The sequence below is a fragment of the Equus asinus genome, chromosome 10 (assembly GCF_041296235.1).
Source record: "Equus asinus isolate D_3611 breed Donkey chromosome 10, EquAss-T2T_v2, whole genome shotgun sequence".
In the NCBI taxonomy this organism is placed as follows: Eukaryota; Metazoa; Chordata; class Mammalia; order Perissodactyla; family Equidae; genus Equus; species Equus asinus.
The window spans coordinates 48967594-48989366 of NC_091799.1; the positions used below are offsets into that span (position 1 = coordinate 48967594).

General features: G+C 39.6%; 1 long non-coding RNA gene across 1 annotated transcript in view; it reads left to right on the forward strand.

The window, feature by feature from the left end:
* Positions 1-21516, forward strand: part of LOC139046383 (uncharacterized) — a 34103-nt gene extending 12587 nt beyond the window's left edge. Inside the window, exons 2-3 of the long non-coding RNA XR_011506368.1 lie at positions 4163-4271; positions 16646-21516. This is a non-coding gene — a long non-coding RNA (uncharacterized lncRNA). The remainder of the gene's footprint in view (positions 1-4162; positions 4272-16645) is intronic.
* The last annotated feature ends 257 nt before the right edge of the window (positions 21517-21773 follow it).

The following is a 21773-nucleotide window of genomic DNA, read 5'->3' on the forward strand; positions in this document are numbered from 1 at the left end:
TCTTATAGGGTAAACATCAAGGTGTCAGCAGGGTTGTCTTCCTTCTGGAGGTTTTGGGGAAGAATCCATTCCTTGCCTTTTCCAGCTTCTAGATGTCACCTGTATTCTTTGGCTGGTGGCCCCTTCCTCTGTCTTCAAAACCAGCAATGGCTGGTCAAATTTTTCTCACATCACATCACTGAGACTTATTTTTCCATTGTCACATCTCCTTCTCTGACTCGCCTGCCTGCCTCTTTCTCTCATAAGGACCCTTGGTCCTTACGTTGGGCACACTCAGATAATCCAGAATAATCTCCCCATTTTAATCTTTAACTTAATCGCATCTGCAAAGTCTCTTTGCCACGTAAGGTAATATATTCACAGGTTCTGGGGATTAAGACATTAGCATTTCAGAGGACCATTATTCCGCATACCACACCAGTCAAACCCCATGTAAGAACATGGCCCAGCCAACACCTTGGTTGCAGCCTTATGAGACCCTAAACATAACATCCAGCTAAGTCATGCATGAACTCTTAACCCACAGAAAGTGAGAGAGAATAAATGTGTCATTTTAAGCCATTATGTTTGTGGTAGTTTGTTAAGCAGCAATAGAAAACTAATACAATGGATGTATAGTTTCCTCATTATCTTTTTAACATCTGTAGGGTCTGTAGTAGTGCCCCTTATTTCATTCCAGATTTCAGTAATTTGTGGGTTTTTTTTTTCCCTCCCCTTGGTTGCTCTAACTAGAGGTTTATCAATGTTATCGATAATTTCAAAGAATCGGCTTTTGTTTTCATTGATTTTTCTCTATTGCTTTTGTTTATAATTTTATTAAGCTCTGCTCTTTATTATTTTCTTCCTTTTGCTTTCTTTGGGCTTAGTTTGCTCTTTTCTTTTTAGTTTAAGGTGGAAGCTTACATTTTTGGTCTGAGACCTTTCTTCTTTTATGTTTTTAAATTGAGATACACACCATAAAATCTACCTTTCTTTAAAAAAAAGTTTTTAATACATTCAAGGTGTTGTGCAATGGTCACCACTATCTAATTTTAGAACATTCTTCTTTATTAGTATAAGTATCCCCAAATTTTGATATGTTGTATTTTCATTTTTATTCACTTCAAAAATATGTTCTCATTTCCCTAGAGACTTATACTCTGATGCATGGGTTATTTGTAGTGTCTTGTTTAGAGTCCAAATATTTTAGGATTTCCCCAGATATCTTTCTGTCATTGATTTCTATTTTATTTCATTATGGTCCTAGAACATATTCTGTAGAATTTCAGTTCTTTTAAATCCCTTGAGGTTTATTTTATGGCCTAGAAATATGATCTATCTTGGTGAATCTTTCATGTGCACTTTAAAAAATTTTGTGAGCTGGAGTGCTCTATAAATATCACTTAGGTCAAATTGGTTGATAATGTTGTTCGGTCTTCTATATCCTTACTGATTTTCTATTTACTTGTTCTATTGATTATTGTTTAAGCCTTCAAGTCTACTGGTGAGTTTGACTTTTAGTAATACTAATTTTTGCCTTATGTATTTTGAACATCTGTTGTTAGGTGCATACACTTTTAGGATTGTGATGCTACCTTTGTGAATTAACCCTTTATCATTACGTAGTGTGGTTCTTATTCCTGGTAATGGTCCTTGTTCTGAAGGCTACTTTGTCTGATATTAATACAACCTCTCCAGGCTTCTTTTGATTAGAGTTTCCACGGTATTTATTTTTCCATCTTTTAACTTTTATTTGTGTACATCTTATTATTTAAAGTGGATTTCTTGTAGATAGCATATAGTTGGTTATTATTTTTATCTGATATGACAGTTTCTATTGTTTGATGTGTTTGTACTATTTACGTTTAACATAATTATTGATATGTGGATTTAGGTCTTTTCCTCTCTTTCATGTTCCTTATTCAGTCATTCAGCAATTGTTTTTTAACACTTTTATTGAGAATTAATTTACATGCTGTAGAATTCACTTAAGTGTACAATTCAGTGATTTTTAGTACATTTACAGTTGTGCAACCATCACCATATTTCAATTTTAGAATAGTTTTACCACCACAGAAATATCCATCCTTCTCATTTGCAGTTACTCCCTATCCCTAACCCCAGATAACCATGAATCTACTTTCTGTCCATATAGATTTACCTTTTCTGGACTTTTATGTAAGTGGAATTATACAATATATGGTCTTTTGCACCTGGCTTTTTAAATTTAGCATGTTTTTGAAGTCCATCCATGTTGTAGCATGTATGACTTTTTTCCCTTTTTATTGCCTAATAGTAGTCTATTGTGTGGATTTACCATGTTTTTTGTTTATCCATTCACTAGCAGATGGACATTTGGATTATTTCAAGTTTTTGACTGTTAGGAATAATGCTGCTATGAGCATTTACATGCAGTCTTGTGTGGACATGTTTTCATTTCTCCTGATAGATACCTAGGAGTGGAACTGCTGGGCCCTATGATACATTTATGTTTAACTTTCTAAGAAACTGCAAACTCTTTTCTAAAGTGACTGAACCATTCTCACCAGCAATGTGTGAGGATTCCAGTTTCTCTACATCTTCTCCAACATGTTTTGTTGTCTTTTTGATTATAGACATTGTAGTGGGTATGAAGTGGTGTCTCATTGTGGTTTTAATTTTTGTTTTCCTAATGGCTAAAGATGGTGAGAACCTTTTCATGTACTTATTGGCTATATGTATACCTTCTTTGATAAAATGTCTAACGAAATCTTTTGCCTATTTAAAAATTGTGCTATTTGTCTTCTTGTTATTGAATGGTAAGAGTTCTTTGCATATTCTGGATGCAAGTCCTTTATCAGATATCTGATTTACACATATTTTCTCCCAAACTGTGGCTTGTCTCTGCATTTTTTATGGTGTCTTTTGAATTACATTGTTTTAAACTTTGATGAAGTCCACTTGAGCAATATTTTTCTCTTATGAATTATATTTTGGTGATGTTATATTATTGTGATTATATTTTAAGCACTTTTTCCCTGAAACTTTGTTATGAAGATTTTGTCCTATACATTTTATAGCTTTAGGGGCTGGCCCCATGGCCGAGTGGTTGAGTTTGCACGTTCTGCTTCTGTGGCTGGGGGTTTCGCTGGTTCGGATCCTGGGCGTGGACATGGCACTGCTCATCAAGCCATGCTGAGGTGGTGTCTCACATAGCAGAACCGGAAGGACCTACAACTAGACTATACAACTATGTACTGGGGGGCCTTGGGAAGAAGAAGAAGGAGGAGGGGGAGGGGGAGGAGGAGAAGAGGAAAAGAAGATTGGCAACAGATGTTAGCTCAGGTGCCAATCTTTAAAAACAACATCAAAAACCCCACTAATTTTATAGCTTTAACTTGTACCTTTAGTTCTATGATCCAAATTGTGTTAATTTTTTTGTGTTACCTAAGCTAAAGGTGTTAATTCATCTTTTTTCATGTGGATATCCAATTGTTCCAGCACCATTTGTTGAAAAAACTATCCATTCTTCACTGAATTGCCTTGGCACTTTTGTCAAAAATCGGTTGGCCATATGTGTAAAGATTTATTTCTGGACTCTCAATTCTGTTTTATTGATCTATATGACTGTCCTCATACCAATATCATGCTATCTTGTTTATTGTAGCTTTGTATTAAGTTCTGAAATTAGAAAATGTAAGTTTGCTCTTTTTCAATGTTGTTTTGTCTATCCTGGGTCCTTTGAATTTCCATATAAAATTTAGTCAAACTTGTCAATTTTTGCAACAAATACAGCTTATAATTTAATAGGGATTGTATTGAATCTATAGATAGATTTGGAGAGGATTGCTGTTTAATAATATTTAGTCTTCTAATCTATAAACATGAACTGTCTTTCCATTTATTTGGATCTTAGCAGTGTTTTTTAGTTTCCTGTGTACACTTCTTGTATCTCTTTTGTTAAGTTCCCAAGAATTGTTTTCTTAATTTGATTTTTGGATTAGTCATTGATGGTATTTAGAAATTCAGTTGATTTTTGTATATTGACTTTGAAACTGGTGACCTGACTGAACTCATTTATTAGTTATACTGATTATTTTTTGGATTCCTTAGTTTTGTTACATGCAGGATCATGTTATCTGAAAATACAGTTTTACTTCCTCCTTTCCAATATGAACACCTTTTATTTCTTTTTCTTTCCTAGTTGCACTGGCTAGAACCTCCAGTACAATGTTGAATAGAAGTGACGAGAGCAGACATCATTGCCTTGCTCTTGATTTTAGGTGGAAATGATTCAATATTTCATAGTATGTGTAAGTATGTTGTTTGCTATGGATTTTTTATAGATGACATTTATCAGGTTGAGGAAATTCTATTCTCTTGCTAGTTTGTTGAAATTTTTTTTATGAATTGATATTGGAGTTTGTTAAACATTTTTTCTGCATCTATTAAGGTGAACGTGTAGTTTTTGTCCCTTATTCTATTAACATGATATATTACATTAATTGATTTTTGTATGTCGAGTCAATCTTGTATTCCTGGGATAAATCTCACTTGATCATGTTGTCTAATCCTTTTTATATTTTGATGGATTCAGTTTCCTATTATTTTGTTAAGGATTTTTATGTCTATATTCATGAGGGAAATTGGTTTATGATTTTTTTCATTTAATTTGTTTGTCCAGCATTCATATCATGGAAATACTCACTTAAGAGAATGAGTTGGAAAGTGATCCTTCCTGTACTATTTTCTGAAGAGTTTGTGAAAGATTGGTATTATTTATTTGTTAAGTTTTGGTAGAATTCACCATTAACATCATCTGGGCCTGGGCTTTTATTTGTGGAGAGATGTTAAGTTACTGCTTCAATTACTTTACTTGTTATGGGTCTATTTGGATTTCCCATTTCTTCCTGAGTTAGTTTTGGTAATTTGTGTCTTTATAGGAATTTTTCTGTTCTATATAAGTTGTCCAAATTATTGGCATAAAGTTGTTTATATCATTTCTTTATAGCCCTTTTAATTTCTCTAAGGTTGCTAGTGAAGTTTCCTCTTTCATTTGTATTTTGTGTCTTATCTTTTTTTTTCTTGGTGAGTCTAGCTAAAGGTTTGTCAATTTTGTTCTTTTCAAAGAACCAACTTTTGTTTTTATTGATTTGCTTCATGATTTTCTGTTTTCTATTTCAGTGATTTCTATTCTGTTCTTTATTTTATTTATTTTGCTAGCTTTGGTTTTAGTTTGCTTATCTTTTGCTATTTTCTTAAGTTTAAAGCTTAGGTTATTGATTTGGGATCATTCTTTTCCAATATAGGCATTTACCTGTGCATTTTCTCTTGCCTTCTCATCTTTTTAGAATGCTGCCATAGTGCCCCGTTTTTAACTATCAGCGTTGCAACTTCCTTCCTATGGCTTAGGAATCACGGATTTTATGAGTCTTGAAGGTTGCCAATGGTGCAACCAGTGTCTTGGACTGGACATCTAGTACCCAGTACCAGCATCTGCTGTCCATTACCAGCATCCAGTGTCCAATACAGCAGTATAGACAGTGTCAGCTGAAGGATCCAGGGCTCAGTGATGGCAGCAGCAGCATCTTCACTGGACTGATTCTCTGGTGTGATTTTGACTGTGTTTACTCTGAGCAGCATACTTTTCTTCCTGTCTGTTTTTTGTCTTGGCTTTTCAGTCTTTCTAGGGATTCTCTGAGCTACACAGTACTTTTTTATTAAGCTCCTTTTTAAATTAAATCAGCCAAAATTGTTTTCTGTTGGTTGATTTGTAACCTGACTGCTATATGCTCCCTGCTTTACATGCCTCACAGTTTTTCTAAAACTTATCTTCTTTCAAAAGTCAGGTCAGATATTATTTCCTCCACACCAGCTGGGTTAGTACCCCTCATCTGGATTCACTTTGCTTATCCTATCATCATTTCTGCCATTTTGTAGTATCATTATCTGCTGGATTTCTTCTCTCTTACTAGACTGAGTTTCTTGAGAACAGGGACCGTGTTTTATTCTCAATGTCTGAGATTTACTCAAAGGCACAAATATAAATGTTTGGTGGATGTTACTCTTTGTGTCCTTAAATTCTTTATTTGCCTCAGAACTGAGTTATTTGCAATGTGGGACTCATCAATTATGCAAATCTGCTGAGGCCATGGAAGTCCATGGAAGCCCTGATCGTTCCTTAGAGCTCAGTTGGTTAGTTTCCAGCAAATGAAAGTTAGCTAATTTCTAGGATATGTTGCCTGGTTCGAAGATATTAAAAAGGCCATTTTCTCTATTAAAGTGTGTCTACCACATTTAGGAGAGTAGTTGGTAAGTATGCTAGTTTTCCTGTAATTCTAATTTGTGCCAAAAGCATATGTCTTATTAATGGAACTTGTTTAAAATCCAGTAAAACTCTAGAAAAATAAAATGTTTAGAGCTGGAGAAAGCAGGTAAAAATAATATAGGTAAGAAAAATCTGACCATGGAAAGACTTTTTTATATGCTATTTGAGAACTAGGGTCGTATGTTACTCTTCTTTGTATTCCTCGCGATAGCTTACACATACATACACAATACATATTTTTTACTCTAAGTTCCTTCTTACTCTAAAATAAAAAACTCTGATTTTGGGCAGCTCAGGAAATATTTGGACCAATAGAATACATACTTTCAGAGGAAGCAGACAAAGTGATTTTGGACAAGATTACAGATTTAGGTAGTCTTAAAGTCTTATGTAGACTAAGTAAGGAAGCCAAAAGAATTTTTCTAAATCTGGACTGAGTCTGCTCTTTGTACATGTGACAACATCTGTTGTTAACAGTTTTGAATCCTTTGGTGATTGCTGGGAACACTCTTGTACTTGTTCTTAATCTGCTTTAAGAGGTCCTGTGCCTTATGGGACTAGACTGAAACTAATTGAAGTGTCTGGAAGTCCCTGGGGAGCCAGTGAATGGTCCTCTGAGAGGATTCCTGCTTCCAGTAAAGCATGGAAGAACTGGAATGAGGTGTAAGTATTAGTGGTCCACCTGCTTAAGAGCAAGCTCCAGGGCATTGTCATCCCTAAGAGAAGAGAGGTAAATATGGCTCCTAGGCAAGATTATTGTTCTGTAGTGGCCTCTGAGGGCAAAGGTAAACAAAGATAATAGACTTGGGAGAAAAGACTGTCCGAGCTGGTGTAGAGTGTGACTGTAGAGTGGGGGCATAGAAATGCAAAGTTCACAGTATGATGGGAAAGACAGGTAAATAGGAGTGGATTTACCAGGAAGTGACTTGCACAGGCCCCTTCCAAGGCCCTGGAAAGGGCTTAGCAATGTTATATTAGTAATGTTTTTCTTAAAGTGCCCCCTCACACACACGCAACCAAAGTGCATAAGCCTCAGGACTAGATTTACTTGCGTTCAAGTTTGTCAACAATTACAGTGTGTTGTGAAAAAGTATCATAAAGATATTCTTATAGTTCTGTAGAAGCACTAAAGAAAGGTATCCTGCTCAAGGTGGCATTGGAATAGAGAGAATTCATGCCCCAGGAGGGCAGAGATTTTTCTCCTTTTATGCATCACATAGTCTCCAGTGCCTAGAACATTGCCTGACACCTATCCAGTGGTCCATAAACATTTTATTGAAGGAGTAGGAGTGAGTCAGGGTAGACAGCTGGGGATGGTGCATGTGTAAAGGGACCAGCAGGCTGATCAGGTCGGTGCCAGGGGGGAGTGGGGAGTGATGTGGCTGGAGAACACTTGGCAGGAGCCAAAGCATGAAGGTTTCTCTTAAACCCTGCTCAGGTTTTGGACTATCCTACAGACTCTAGTGAACCTAAGATTTGGAGGGGTGTGATATAATCTGATTTTAGAGAGATCATTCTGGAAGCTGTGTGGAGAATAGAGTAGAGGGGATTGAGGTTTGAGTTAGGAAACTGTTGCAGTAGTCCAGTCAAGAAATGATTGGAATCTGAGCTAAGACAATGGCATTGTAGATAAGATGAGGGAACATATTCAGTAAACAATTTAGGGAATAAAATGGCACATGATAGGCACAGTATATATTGAACTGTGAACATTCTTGAACTGTTGAATCCAGCTGAAGACTTAGTGATTTATTTGTTTAATTCTTCAACAAATATTTAATGAGTGCCTACTATGTGTCAGGGATTGTGTTAGACATTGAGGATATAGCAATTAGCAATTTAGATGAGGTCCCTGCTTGGAGCCTGTGAAAAATACAGACAAGTAAACTGGTAATTACAATATATTGTGATAAGTGCTATGCAGGAGAAGTTTAAGGTGTTAAAGGAGCACACAGAAGGAGTAACTTATACAGACTTGTGGGGTTGGCAAAAAGTTCCTGGGGAAAATGATGTCCAAGCTGAAGCAAGAAGGATGAGTAGAAGTTTAGACAAGTGAAGAAATATGGGTGAGGTGGGGGAGGGAGAGGAAAGACTGTAGAATGACTTCTTCAGGCCAGAGTGAGTTGACTGTGGACCATGGAGATGTTAATGGAGATACAGAGAGAAGGGGAAGGTCCAGGTACTGGTGAGAAGATGAGTTCAGTTATGCTGTTAGGTTTGAGATGCCTGTGGGACATCTAGATGGAGATGAAGGATATATGGGTTGGCAGTTCACAAAAGAGGTCAGGGCTGGAGATAGAGATTTGGGATTAGGGTAGTTCTTGAAGCCATGGACATACAGTGGTTTCCCCTTATCCACAGTATCACTTTCTGTGGTTTCAGTTACCCACCATCAACTGCAGTCTGAAAATATTACATGGAAAATTCCGGAAATAAACAACTAATAAGTTTTAAATTCTGTGCCATTCTGAGTAGCATGATGGACTCTTATAGCCGCCCTGCTCCATCCCACCTAGGAAGCGAATCGTTGCTTTTTCCAGTGGATCCACTCTGTATACACTATCCACCGATTAGTCACTTAGTAGCCGTCTCAGTTATCAGATCAACTGTTGCAATATCGCAGTGCTTGTGTTCAAGTAACCCTTAGTTTACTTAATAATCGCTCCAAAACACAAGAGTAGTGATGCTGGCAATTCGGATATGCCAAAGAGAAGCTGTAAAGTGCTTTCTTTAAGTGAAAGGTAAAAGTTCTTGACTTAATAAGGAAAGAAAAAAATCATATGCTGAGGTTGCTAAGATCTATGGTAACTTTTATTAAAGTATATTGTTATAATTGTTTTATTTTATTATTAGTTGTTGTTGTTAATCTCTTACCATGCCTAATTTATGTTAAACTTTATTAAAGGTATGTATGTATATGTCGATGAAAATAATCCATAACCAATCTATAAATGAAAATTTGGGATGAGTTTATTCTGAGCTAAAATGTGAGGACCATGGTCCGGGGCCTTTTTTCCCGAAGGAAGAAAGGGAAAGGGCACCAAAGAAGTGAGGTGTACAGAGTGGTTTATGTCCCCAAACAGGATGTTTCGCATATGATTGAAATGTCCCTTTTACAATAGTCGCGAGACTGCTCTGTCGGCACAGCGATTGATGGAAACAGCAGGTAGGTCTGCTGTCTCGGTGAACACAGCAGGGTGGCAGGTCTGTTGTCTTGAGTTGGGTGGTCAAAGGTGAGCACAGCAATCAGTTCCTAGCCTAAGGAAAGATGCTTACCCCTAAGGAAATGTCAATGTGGGGGGAAGTTGCACCTTTATCTTAAGGCCATTTGTTCTTGCCATAGGAAATATGTTAAAGCAGATATACAATGCGTGCTCGATGGCCACGTCAGGCCCTTTTGGAAAAAACAAAGTCAGGCTGAATTAGGTTTACACCAATGGCTTCCTCATATACTCCAATATATCCTATTGCTTGCCATTTCAATTTGTCATATAGGAAAAAAACATAGTATATACAGGGTTCTGCACTATCTGTGGTTTCAGGCATACCCTGGGGGACTTGGAACATATCTCTAGTGGATAAGGGGGGATTATTGTAGTTGAGGTCATCCAGGGAGAATAAATGGAACATAGAAGGACACCAAGGACAAATTCCTTTAAGGGGCCAGAAAAAGAAGAAAAGCCTTGGAAAGCAATTGAAGGAGTGACTGGACAGAAAGAACAAAGAACTGAGAGAGAATGAAACCAGAAGGAAGACAAAGCATGGAGCCAGAGGCAGGCAGAAGGAGAACAGAGCAATTGGTGACCAACTCAAGAACTGTTGCTGAGTTCCAGAATGAGAAGCATTAAAAAGTACTCATTGGATTAGGCAACATAGGTGTTTCTGGGGACTTGGCAAGAGCAATTTCAGTGGAGGGGGTGGTGGCAGGAAGCAGAGTGGACCGGTTCTGAGATGTGACCTGCCAATATCTAGCAGCATGATGAATGTCCACATTAGAGGAAACTGGTGAGCACATCACACTCAGCCAAGGTTTTGCACATGCCTGATGGATTCTCACATGGAAAATGTCTCTCACTAAGATTGTAAATGACAGTGAGGACTCATGCTCTCATGCTTAGTATCTTGAAGACAGAAGAAGATGAAGAGCCTTTTCTTTATCATACTTCACCTTTTGAGGACTTTCTTCTGTTTCTGATTTTCCTTTTATTTTGTATAAATTTCTTTTAGATACCTTGGGCCAAATGATTGCAAAGGGCGGCGAAAGGGGGACTGTCTATTTTCGAGGCTTCTGGGTGGGGATTTTGATGAAAAAGAGGGGATAAGTCAACCAGAAGATAAATATAGACCTTTGTGTTCCTGGTGCCTCTACACAAGATCTACCAGTTTTATCAAACCAGTTGACACTGCCTGTGTAAAATCATCAGTATTAGACTTAAGGGGGGAATGGAAGCTCCATATTCTAGTCCTCAAAGGTATTAAATATAGCTGGAAATTTTATCTGAAAAACAGATATTCATATTTATTTAATAGCTTTCAAGAATTCCAGTGAGTAGAGGAATTAGGAATGTTAGTAAAATGACATCTGTGGATTTTAAAGCATTTTAGCTTCATGTAATAGACACAAGTGAGAGGCCATATAAAGTGTTGGTAAAGGGCATGGGTTCTGGAGTCAGATCTGTATTCAGATCCCAAAACTGCATTTAGTAGATATGTGCCTTTAGGGGTGGTTTCTCAGTATCTCTGAGTCTCAGTCTTCTCCTCGTGTGTGAGATGGTGGTTAAATAAAATAATGCAGATAAGGCTCTTAGCATAATGCTTGGCATAAAGGCTGCAATTAATAAATGTCAGTTACTATATTGCCCGAGATTGCAAAATTGTTCAGTGCTGGAATCCAAATTTCACAAATATTATCATGTCCTTTATATAATATTCTTTTAAACCTATAGCCATGTGGACATAGTAGGGGTGGTACGTACTCTTATGCACTGAATGTGATTATCTGTTAGTTGGGAAATATAGGCTTGCTTCTTCTGCCATTAGCTCACTCCTTTTAATCTTCCTCCTAATACCTCAAACTTATGCATCAAATCAGTTCTGTCATCAGATATCTGAGCTCTCTTTCACTTACAAATGACAGAAACCAGTTCAAACCAATTTGAGCAAAGGAAAACAAATTGCAGCAAATATTTATGTAATTGGGATGGCAGAGCTGGAGCTGAGTGTAGATTCTTAAAAAATGTCATCTCTGAAGTCTGGTTTTTCTTTCTATGTGGCCCCTTCCCCTTCCACTTTCATTCCTACTGCAGCTTGGCTTCTTGCATACAGCAGGAGGACGGTGGGAACATGGCTGGTGGGACACATAGGGAAGGGTTTCAGGATTATGTCATCCCAGTTTAGCACCAGCAGAGGAAATAGAAAATGTCTCTCTCCCAACATCTGTACATAAATCTAAGATCTAAGATAATCTAAGTAAGGTCGCTGATCGAAATGACTTGTGTTATGTGCCATGTACTGGGACAACCACTGTGTCCAGAAGGATGGGACTCCATGATTAGCTAGGTCTGGGTCTCACACCCACCCTATGGCCAGGAAGTGGAATACTATAATTGGGAGCCCCATGGGAACCACGTGGAGTGGAGTAAGGAAAGTCTCCAGAGCAGAGTGTTGCCATTAGTAGAAAAAGAAGGGAAAGGAATGACAGGCAGATTAAAAACAAAACAAAAAAAATGTCCACTCCACCCTTTCAATGAACCACCTCCTTTCTTAGGACCTAGAACCTTTGATTTCTCCTTGTTTAATTTCTCTCCTTTATTCATTAAAGCAAATTAATTACTAATTTTGGATGGTTTTTCCTTCTAAATGTTTCTCATGTTTTTCTTCCTGTCTTTTATAAATGCTATAACTCTAGATCTTTGTGACTTCGCACCTGCTTATGTTCATAAATTTCAAATTGACCTCTCTGCCTTGTCTCTGTAAGATCAACCCCCCTGAATTCTGTAGCTAAATGAAACTTCTTCTTCTTCTTCTTTTTTTTTGGTGAGGAAGATTGGCCCTGAGCTAACATCTGTTGCCAATCGTCTTCTTTTTATTTTTTCTCCCCAAAGCCCCAGTACATAGTTGTATATCCTATTTGTAAGTCATTCTAGTTCTTCTATGTGGGATGCTGCCACAGCATGGCTTGATGGGTGGTGTGTAGGTCCATGCCCAAGATCTGAACCTGGGCTGCCAAAGCAGAGCATGTGAACTTAACCACTTGGCCACGAGCCAGCCCCAAATGCAACTTCGTAAACCACCAAATCCACCACCATTATAATAAAAATGATAACGTCAGCACTAACTTAATTTTTATATACTTTTAAAGGTATTTTCACATGTCAAAGAATGACCCCCATGTAGAAGTATGGTTTGTGATATATAATATATTGGCTTTTATTAGATTAATCTGTAATCATGCCTATAAACCTGTAAAACAACAAATTCACATCTCTGAATGGGTATGGATGTGGGTGTGGAATCTTACTAGAGGAACAGTGTTAATTACCTGGAAAAAGATCTGTCTTATAGGTTAGAAGTTCCATTGGTCTTGACCATGAAGGTGACAGGATATTAAGGAAGTAGCTTTGAAGTGGTATGAGATAATGTCTTCTCAATGAGGCAGGCCAAGAACCAGCTCCCAATAATAATAACAATCATAACAACAACTAACAAAATGCATGTGTTAAACGCTTGCCATGTGCTAGAGATAGTTAAGCATCTACATATAATATTTTATTTAATCCTCAAAATACTCCTGCAAGGTGTTGTGGTGGCCATGAAAATGTGCCTCTCATATCTCCTACTGCAGACTGTAGCTGATTGGCAACCCCAGCTGCTGCACTCTGAACCCACCACTGCATTTGCACTTAGGCCACGCTTCCCATAGACTGATCTAAGCCAATGACTGAGCACGGCAGGGATACTAAGGCAGGCCATTCCTGCGAGATGTAGGACTCCTTTAATGGACTACTTTTGGCTTAAAGATTTCCCATTGGCCTCCTGAAATTTTCTTAGACTGCATGACAGTCTAAGACTCTTCCTACTCAAACTTCCATCTTTCCTTCTCTCCTACACAGGAGTCAGACCTGCACCGTGTTCTGATAGCCTCCCAGTCTTCTCTGATTCCCTCCCCATTTTCCCTCACAGGAACTCACCCTATCCCCACAGATCTCTTGTGTATCTAATTTCATCTTGACATCTGCTTCTTAGATGATTCAACCAACATACGTGGTCCAAGAAGACAGATGGGAAGATGGAGTTCTGGGTATGGTTCACCCATTTCCAAGTGGGCAAAGATTATTCCCTCCTGGGTGGTATGTGAAGCGTGAATAGTCCCTGGCACACAGTGGTGGTCCAGCTGCTAAACATTTCATTGGAGGTGGCCCAGGAAAACTTCCTGTTGAGGGGATTGACTTTGCTGGTGCAGTGATTCAGTCATTTGCAAGATAAGGGGGGAACAATGCATACAAAGGTAGCAGAGTTGGCTGGCTACTGCTAAGCTGAGTTGACGCTCATTCAGCAGAGGGATAATGAGAATCAGAGGGCTATAAAAATAAAGTCTAAGTATGAGAGCCCTTATATACTGCAGTGGAAGACAGGACATAGCTGAGCAGCAAGCAGATGATTTGATTAAAATGGCAGAGCTCCAAAGATATTTAAATAACCAGTGAGGCAGGTTTGTCATGCTAAGTTCAGAGTCCTAGCTGGGAATGCCTGGGACCTTGACTTAGAGGATAGGGACATCTGGGTGGATGCTTCTAAGGACTTTGGCTTTGAAGACCGCCCTGAACCTTAAGAATTTGCAGAAGTGGCCTACTCTTCCACAGTAAGAGCTAGCACTTCTGCACTGATAGACATTGTAAGGTAAGTTGTGGAATCCTTTCTCCCATAAGGTAACAGGTGTCCCCCTTAGGAGCCCTCCCTCCTCTCCTGGCTGCTAGGCCAATAACTTAGGGTTAAATTCTAGCACAACCTGGCTGGGGAAGTGCTGGATCTGATAAAGGGGAAACGATGTTATACACAGAAGGAACTGCAAGAATTAGCTAGCATGAACTGGTAGAAACAAGGTGGTATATCTGGGATTGTACCTGGTATATCAGGAAGGCTGGAATATACGACTGGATAAGCAAGAACTCATTCACTTGTGGACAATTTTTTGGGATACAGGATTTAACACCCTGGTGAGAACCCTAGGGGATGGGGTGGTTCTTGGAGTCTTAAAGAAAGTGATGGCCAGTGTGAGTCAAGTAGAAATGCTTGGGTTATTCTGGCAGATAGTAGAAGGAATAAAGAGGCTGAGGAAAGTGGGTAGGCAGGAATGGCTATGTGAGGCCACAAAACATACCAGTTGATTGTGTGCCATGGAAGAAGTCAGAAGACACAACATTCACCAAGGCCACCAGGAAAGCACTGGTGAGAGTAGCACCAACATCATAGTGGTGGCTTCTCTGCAGGTCAGGTAGGAGAGGTGGTCAGGGAGCTGGGCTCATTAATATCTGTGGGGTTTGACAAATAAAAATGGCAAGCAATAGTATATATTGGAGTATAGGAGGAAGCCATTTGGTATAAACCTAATTTGGCCTGACTTTGTTTTTTTCCAAAAGGGCCTGACTGGCTGTTGAGCATGCATTGTATATCTGCTTTAAAACATTTCCTATGGCAAGAACAAATGGCCTTAAGATAAAGGTGCAACTTCCCCCCACATTGGCATTTCCTTAAGGATAAGCATCTTTCCTTAGGCTAGGAACTGATTGCTGTGCTCACCTTTGACCACCCAGCTCAAGACAACAGACCTGCCACCCTGCTGTGTTCACCGAGACAGCAGACCTACCTGCTGTTTCCATCAATCGCTGTGCCGACAGAGCAGTCTCGCTACTATTGTAAAAGGGACATTTCAATCATATGTGAAACATCCTGTTTTGGGGTATATAACCACTCTGTGCACCCCACTTCTTCGATGCCCTTTCTTCCTTTGGGAAGAAAGGCCCCAGGCCATCGTCCTCAGATTTCAGCTCAGAATAAACTCATCCCAAATTTTCATTTATAGATTGGTTATGGATTATTTTCGTCGACAGTTCGATGAGCTTCAGTGTAATAGAGGCCACAATAATTGTAATGACCTTCAAGGTATGAGGGGACAGCCAAGGGATTTCAGCTGCATGGAGTTGTGGAAATGGTAATAAATAGAGTATGGTGTCTCTAGAAGAAAAATAGATAGCAACACCATGGCAAGTGTATACTGTGATGATTCCCCCAGTTCTTTTCCCAGAGGGATCTGTGGCAGTTTACTTGGGTGATTGTACACTGGGGAAGGGAAAATACCCAGACATTTTGAGGACTATTAGACACATAGCCTGAGTTGACATTGATACCTGGAGACAGACCCAAAGCATCATCATAGTTATAATAGAGTGGGAGCCTACAGGGACCAGGAAATAAATGAAATCCTCACTAAAGTCTGGCTCAGAGTGGGCCTGCAGGGTTCGTGGATACACCAGTAGTCATTTCCCCTGTTCCTGATTGCATTGATATAATTGGATGTTAGAGTAACCCTCACATTAGATTCTTAGTTTGTAGGGGAAAAGATAGAAGAAGGCCAAGGAGAAACCTCTGAAACTGTTCCTTAAACTTCTTTCCTCTCCCAGCCAAGACAGTAAATCAGAAACAATATCTGTCCCTGGAGAATGACTGAGAACTACTGCTGGCTTAAACAAGCGGTAGCCTTCATCATAGCTACTGTGCCAGAGGTGGTCTAATTGCTAGAACAGATTGATAAACCTTCAGGTACATGGTGACAAATAAAAATGGCAAGCAATAGGATATATTGGAGTATATGAGGAAGCCATTTGGTATAAACCTAATTCGGCCTGATTTTTTTTTTCAAAAGGGCCTGACTGTGGCTATTGAGCACGCATTGCATATCTACTTAGACATTTCCTTTGGCCAGAACAAAGGCCCTTGAGATAAAGATGCAACTTCCCCCCGACATTAGCATTTTTCTTTAGGCTAGGAACTGATTGCTGCACTCACCTCCCAGCTCACCTGTGACCACCCAGCTGGAGACAACAGTCTGCCACCCTGCTGTGTTCACAGAGACAGAAGACCTACCTGCTATTTCCATCAATCGCTGTGCCGACAGAGCAGTCTTGCGACTATTGTGGGAGGGACATTTCAATCCTATGTGAAACATCCTCTTTGAGGGTATATAACCACCCTTATACCCCCACATCTTTGGAGTGCTCTGTTCCTTTGTGGAAAGACTCTCCCGGGTTATAATCCTCAGATTTAAGCTCAGAATAAACTCACCCAAATTTTCATTTATAGATTGGATATGGATTATTTTCGTCGACAGTTCTTGGCATAGTCGGCAGGATTTCAGAGACACGCACCGGAGGCCACCTGGAATCTACACTGAACCTGCATTCAGTACCAATAAGGGCCCATTGAGCCCCCCGGATCACTGCATTCTTCAGGTGACCTTGGTGAGTTCTCCTGAAACCCGGACCTCCTTATTTTAAGTCGATGGTCCAAGAGTTTATATGAGCTGGGTAAGGTCTTAAGACTAGAGGTTTTGAGGGGTACCGGTACAGTTCCTAGGTGGAGAAAAAACCTAGAGAGAATTCCTAAGCCTCAGGGGCTTAGAGGAGCTTGGAGTGAGCTGGGTTGGTTGTCCTTTTAATTTGGCTTTGAATTGGAAAGAATTATGTTTATAGAGTCTGAACAAACTGCTTGATAGAGAAATGAGAGACTGAATGTCTTCAGCTCCGAAGAAAAGGGACACTTGCTCCTCCCGGCCTTTACCAAAAGGCGCCCTTAGGTGACTAAGGACCTCAGCGGGAGTGTCAGAGGATCAATCCTCGTGACGTGCAGCGGTCCCATAGGGAACTCCACTCTCATTCACGGTAATTAATTACAGGCTCGTCCGGGGACGCGCACATAAGGGCTGGTCACCCGCGCTCCGAGCTCCCACAGCAGTATTAGGCGGCCGGAGGGAAAAACCGAGGCACGTAAGAGAGTGTTTACGACCTTTCTATGGGGAGTAACACTCACAAGCAGCACACTTCTGACCCACTACACTGTCCTTAGAAGTTGTTCAGACTTTATTAAAAAAAAAACAAAAAAACAGACAAGCAAAAAGAAAATGGGAAAACCGTGCTTTTTAAAGCTGGCCAGCTCCCGGATGGACGACCTCCCAATGGAACTCCAGCTGGTTTGCTGTATGGAAACAATGCTTGCAAGTATCTAACAAAATGGGAAGGATTAACTAAGAATGACTTAAGTGGCCAAAGCAGGGAACATTTGATATCTCAAAGCGCGCACAACTAGAAAGAGCCGGCTCTAAAACTAAAGCAAAAGAATGGGAAGCTTATTATGATTGGCATTTAGAGGCTTCAAAACGTAATAATGATAAAGTGAATTCTTTACAAGAGACTAACCGTAAATTGGCAGAGACTGTAACTGAATTAAAAAATGTCATGTTTGAGAGAAAGATACAGACTCAGATATGACAATACTGCCTTTGAGGAATAAGGTTGACTTTCTGGAAATAAAGCCACTTGGAAATATGGGCCTGGGACCTTGCTTTACAGAGAGAGATTCCAGCAATCTTACCTGGTAAGTAAGGAAGCTTGCTTATCTGGCAGGTGCAATGAATCTCGAAATATTCTGGGGAATCTCAAGAAAGGAGAGAAAGTCACCCAAATCTAAGGTATTGCAGGCAAGGCCTCATGGCACAAATCCTTGGCTTGGCTTTTCTGGCCTCAAGAAGTCTTTAAAGTTCAATCTGAGATTCCTCATAAAAATTCCAGCAAAGCAGATTTAAGAGCCTATATGATCAATTGCTATTCTTGCTGCACTTATGTAAATAATCAGGCCAAGTTTCTTGAAACTAAACTTATTTTGGCAAACCAATTAGTCTTAACTTGACTATCTTTGGTAAAAATGAGGGTGATTTTAGAGAGAAGAATTGTTTCAGTGAAAAATTATAATACGCATTTGTGGATATTAGATCCTAGTTCTGTTAATTGTCTTTGAGGCTTTTTCTACCTGTGAAGTGAACTGCATCCTGAATTCTTCTACTGAAATATCTGGTTACAAACCTCCAAACTAATGTTTTCAATTTTTCCCTCATTTTCATTTGGAATCATTGAGAATTGATCATGCTCTTTTTCCTGAAACCTTGCAAACTGAAGCTGAACAACTTGATAGAAACTTAAGAGAGATTCCTGTCTGTTGCTGTGTAAGCTGTAAGCCACTCAGAAAGATACCTGAATGCCCGATGACATCATCAGAGACCTTTCAAGCTGCAAAAAGATGCTTTGACTCTGACATCTACAAGTTTTCTTGACTGCCTGCCCCCTGGACGCAGGAACTAATTTATAATTTGCTCCAACCATTAACCTTGTTACCTTGCTTCCAACGTCACAAGGGAGAGAAGACCACGACTGCATCCTATTGTTTAATTTGGTTTACAAATGAGTCTTACTTAAGTGTAGGTGAGGATGTTACACTGTCTAGCCTCAAGAATGCCTGCTACTTTCCGTTAACTCTGCTAACCCAGTAAAAGATTTCCTTCTACAGGCTCAAGAAATTGCCACAGAACAAGAGAAACAGATGTGGCAGTCAAAAGGGGGAATTTTTGACACCCCCTCGCAGATGTGGTTCGGGCCCAATAAGAAACCCACTCCATGGGTCACAAGGGCACTTTCCCTTCCTAAGGGACCCTTTGAGGTATGACAATTGGACTTTGTCCAAATGCCACCATCTCAAGGATAAACATATCTTGTAATGATCTGTAAGTTCTCACATTGTTTTGAGGCCTTTCCTTGCAGAAGAGCAACAGCTTTAACAGTAGGTAAATTACTATTAGAATAATTCCTGTTTGAGGAATTCCTCGTGAGTTACGCAGTGACTGGGGAACTCAAATCTGTAAAGTTTGGCCAATATTGCAGCATTTCCACTGTGCTAACCATCCTCGATCCTCAGGACTGGTAAAACGAATGGCACAACTAGAACTAGAACTTAATTGGCAAGCTTTCAGAAGCATTTACTCTCTCACGGCCCAAAGCTCTTGTGCTAGTGCTCCTTAATCTTAGAGCTGTACTTTTTGTAAACATCGGCTGTCTCCTTTTTAAATAATACAACAGCCTATGCAATTAAATGAAGAAATATATAAACCAGGTTTGCTTAAGGGATGTGTTACATTGTTATCATGGTCTTATTGTGGTGCTTAAAAGAAATGAAAATTTGTAGCTGATTCTTTCACAGAGAAGTCCCAGAACTTAAGGATCATGGACTGTAACCTGAAGAATTTATTTATTGAAAGAGACATCAAATAAGACTCTTTGCAGCCCTGTTGAAAAGGGCAATACCAGGAGGAGAAGAAGACGACATCTGTTGTAGACAGCTGTCCCAAGACTCCGGACCAGGCCTGTATTCCCAACCTTCTATCTCCTCATTTAAACCTTTGTTATGCTTAAACTTTATACCTATTTTATAATTGTTTGGAATGCTATCATACTTAAAGTGATTAATTTGGAATAGACTGGTCTTGAAGGCCAGGAATTTATCGAGTGACTCCTAATGGAACTCACTGGTTATGTGGAACAAATCTTTGGCCTTGGCAACTGCCTGGATGGCTAAAACACTTCACCCTGAGTTTCCTTTAAAAGCAGGGAAGGAGTCAGGCTGAGTTAAAACCTGTCGCCAATCTCCCTCTCTTTAAGGCTGGATGGGCTTGTTCAGTGCTCCACTGGTATGGCTATATTTGCAGCCATATTTGCTCCTTCTTGGGGCTAGAAGATGTCATATTACATATAGAAGCTCTGACTAAATTTACTCAACAAGCCCTTAATAATAGTCAAGCAGGAATAGCCTTATTAAATACTGAAATGACTTTAATGCGAAAGGCTGTCCTTCAAAATAGAATGGCCTTAGATATTCTTACAGCATCCCAAGGTGGCATGTGTGCAATCATTCAGACTGAATGCTGTGTTTTTATACCTGATGAATCTTCCAATGTGTCATCTCTGCTAAAACATGAAGAAGCAAGTGGATGCCTTATGCGATCCGACACCCAGTCTTGAGTTGTTTGGTTAGCTTCCTTCCGGTATCAGTTTCCTTTTCCAATCCAGATTGGAATTCCTATTTCTACTACTTCTTGGAATTCTTGTACTAGTCATAATATTCAAACTAATTGTTGTTTTCTTTACTCAGTGTTGGAAGAGTAGCATACAAACTAGAGTAATGATTGCTCGACGGGTTGAGATGGTTGATCTGTCTTATAACCCTGGACAAATTTCCTTTTCTGCTAGAGACTATGACTAAGAATGCATTTCAGACTAATCCTTTCAAAAATGCTGTTATTATCGTTACTGTACTTGTTCTATAATCATATACAATGTAAATGCAAGGTGTCATAGAAAAGCACATATACAATGTTTGTGCAACAATCTAAATTTATTACATAACATATGAAATGTTTCCTCTGTTAATAAATATACTTCCATGCTTGTCCACTATTTCCCCCCAACGTGGATGACTAGGCAAATAAATAAGATAAAAGCCTAGCACCGAGGGACATGATGGACCCAGGGCAGGCAGCAACCACCCTGGCACCGAGGGACAATATTTGATCATAAATGCTTTCTATCGAAAGATTAGAGATCAAAAGGGGGAAATGACAAATAAAAATGGCAAGCAATAGGATATATTGGAGTATATGAGGAAGCCATTTGGTATAAACCTAATTCGGCCTGATTTTTTTTTTCAAAAGGGCCTGACTGTGGCTATTGAGCACGCATTGCATATCTACTTAGACATTTCCTTTGGCCAGAACAAAGGCCCTTGAGATAAAGATGCAACTTCCCCCCGACATTAGCATTTTTCTTTAGGCTAGGAACTGATTGCTGCACTCACCTCCCAGCTCACCTGTGACCACCCAGCTGGAGACAACAGACTGCCACCCTGCTGTGTTCACAGAGACAGAAGACCTACCTGCTATTTCCATCAATCGCTGTGCCGACAGAGCAGTCTTGCGACTATTGTGGGAGGGACATTTCAATCCTATGTGAAACATCCTCTTTGAGGGTATATAACCACCCTTATACCCCCACATCGTTGGAGTGCTCTGTTCCTTTGTGGAAAGACTCTCCCGGGTTATAATCCTCAGATTTAAGCTCAGAATAAACTCACCCAAATTTTCATTTATAGATTGGATATGGATTATTTTCGTCGACAATGGTATATGGCCATTGATCTGGCAAAGCATTCTTTTCAATTCCAGTCAGTAAAGAGGATCAGGAACAGTTTGTATTCACATAGGATGCCAACAATATTCATTTAGTTTGGCCTCAGGGCTGTGCCAACTTTCCTGCCTACTGTCAGAATATACTTGGATGAGATCTGGACTGCCTGGGCATCCCACAGAACCATCACACTGATCCCTTTCATT